The sequence below is a fragment of the Etheostoma spectabile genome, chromosome 9, assembly GCF_008692095.1.
Source record: "Etheostoma spectabile isolate EspeVRDwgs_2016 chromosome 9, UIUC_Espe_1.0, whole genome shotgun sequence".
Lineage (NCBI taxonomy): Eukaryota > Metazoa > Chordata > Actinopteri > Perciformes > Percidae > Etheostoma > Etheostoma spectabile.
Genome location: NC_045741.1, coordinates 8,767,682 through 8,770,561, shown reverse-complemented (window position 1 = coordinate 8,770,561; position 2,880 = coordinate 8,767,682).

Genomic DNA, 2,880 nt, shown 5'->3' with positions numbered 1-2,880 from the left:
AGAATACATAGAATTAATTCACTATATTTGTATTTTTAACTTGAGGTTTTACTCAGCACAGTTAAGATGATAACGTGGCTTCTTAAAGCAACCACCTTTAGTGTCAACAGACTGGTGACATCTGTCAACAAACAGGTTGTGTTGACGACTCTGTCAGCAGTCTTAAGCCTGTCCTCATATGCCTCTCAACCCACTGATAAGGTTGACAACAAGAACAGAACTCCCACCCCTGGTGGCGAATGTCATTCCTCCGGGGAAGGATGTACTATACAGAACGCAAGCATCCTTTTGGCTCCAATACAGAAACTCAGCCCTACCCCTCATTAAAACCAAAATTTGAATATATATTCTGCAGTACAATGTAATCCCCAACCCGGTTTCACGCCAGTTTGTGAAATGGTCACGTTATTTGGATTTATTGATTCTTATTCATGTCAAATTTTCTTGTTTATTACGTGTGCATGTCACGATTTTCGATCGTGACAATTTCACGAACTGCCATGACACTGGGCTGCTCTGGGGGACGCAACAGCGGGGGAATGAAACCCCACACGCGGGACAGTCACAACAACTTGCGCCAGGACACGATCTGCGGTCTCTGGGGGACGCAACAAGAGGGAAATGACATGTCACGCGCCGGCGACAACAACAACAATGGGACAGACGGTCACGCGTGGGACGCTACCGTAATTGTTCTGTGATCACGAAATAGGCTTCCCATTGAAATACATTACTTCAAAATTCGTAATCAACACACAAAAACGACCTTAATGTAACCTGTACACTAATCAACAGATTCAATAACATACCATTTCACAAACTGCTATGAGACTGGGCTGTGATTCCATATCTAATCTAAAAGTCAACAACTACTTTCACAGATTATTGGGTGAATATTATTATGCTTATTTTTAAATGATTGCTATCTGTATAAAAACAAGACTAAGAGTCTATTGGTTATGCAAGGCTTTTGAGGCACAGCAGTCATTTGAGCAAAATGGAAATGTTGGCATGCTAACATGCTTACAATGACAATACTAACATGCTAATGTTAACATTTGTTAACTAAGACAAAACGCAAAGTACAAAACGTTACCATTTTGTTCAAGTATTTGGCAGATTTAAATATTGGCCAAGTAATCACCAAAGTCAATTGCAATTGTCCTTTGGGGAACATGAACATTTGATGGCATTCTATCTGTACGTTGTTGTATATGTTGTCTGGGAGAGTTTTCATTCATAGAACAAAATGTCCACAGAAGTCTTTTGTAATATGCATAACACCTGTTATCTTCTGCTCTATTCGACTTATACAGATAAGAGCTGGAAGTCTAAACCTGTGTCAACAGAGGGCCAGTATATCTCTGCTCTGCTCCATTCACAGTGGCCGGTGGCTATAGCCTCTCTCTGCTGATAGTGGAACTATCTTCAACCTTCATCTCTCTCTACTCTGTTGGCCAATCCACCAACTGTATTAAAACCGGCTCAAGCAAAATATCAAACAAGGCAGTTGTCAGTCGCCTTAAGCATATGAGATTTTTGTTTGTGCCAGCATGTAGAGCACACATATCTGGAAAGTTTCCATTCCACAAGATAATATATATGTATTATGTGTTGCTCTGAATTATGTATGAAGGAAGGTTTGACTGTACCATCCCTGATAACATGCACAGAGATACTACAAGGGCTATGTCATCTAGCTAATACTTTCAAATGAACTTGGTTAGCTAACTAGCACTTTAATGAAAGGTGATCCCTGTGGGTGGTGTACTCCTAACGACTAATGAGAACATACAGCTAAAGATAAGACAAGTTTTCTGGGGACTCTGATTTTGTTACTTGGGTTTGCTATTAAAGGCTTTACGTAAGAGGCATCCACATGCTTGCTTTTGTAAAATGTGCTCATAGTCATCTTTAGAATTATGTTAGGTACACATTCTCATTTTATCCTTGCAGGGCTTTCATCCACAACAGGCTGCACTGAAAATAATGACTTGTTCCCAGTAATTTGGTTCATACAGTAGGTGAGGGCTAGGTAGTACACATAGTTTGATCAAATCATCTGAACTTGGATGTTGGTTAGACTTTGAATGAAATTATTTTAAATGTAAGGATACATCGGTACATATAATGATCTTTCCTTTCATCCCGTCGCACTGCTGTCTCAGCTATATTTTCCTTGTCTGATGTATTTGTCAGGCACATGCATACATGCACAAAGCCAAAAGGAAATCTGTTATGCATACAGTATATGACCAAGAAATCTGATTTATTTATTTTTTATAATATAATTTATAAGTTTATTCCAATTACCAAAACCAGGTTAATTCAAAAAAGTAGGCTGTAGTCTGGTTACTTAAGTCCAGGTACAGTAGACAGTAACTGCTTTTAAACTTTGCTTTATAGCCCCTCACAAATCTCCTCACAAAAATCCTAAATAATTATGTTACAATCTAACTAAACAGCATTCTCAAGAATGTTTTGAGCAAAACATATGTTCTCCCAGATTACATGTCTCATTACATTACGACATGCGCACATTGTAAAACAGATGGCGGTTTTGAACATGTGGTTAAGGTTGTGAAAGGAAACAAACGGTAACACTTTATAGTTATGGTACATGAATTATAATGGATTTATACATGACGTCATGCATGAACCAGCATGCATTCATTCATGTAGTACTTCATGAACTATCAGTAATGTACAAGGATTAATAGCAGCTCATGCATGACTTAATGCATCAGTAAAGGTATTTGAATCACCTTAATTTCTGATTTATTAATGACATTCATGTCTTCTTCAAAAAAACTGACCAGTCACAGCAGTGTGCGTATATTCTTGAGAATTGTAGTCTTTTAATCATGGATAACTAAATAT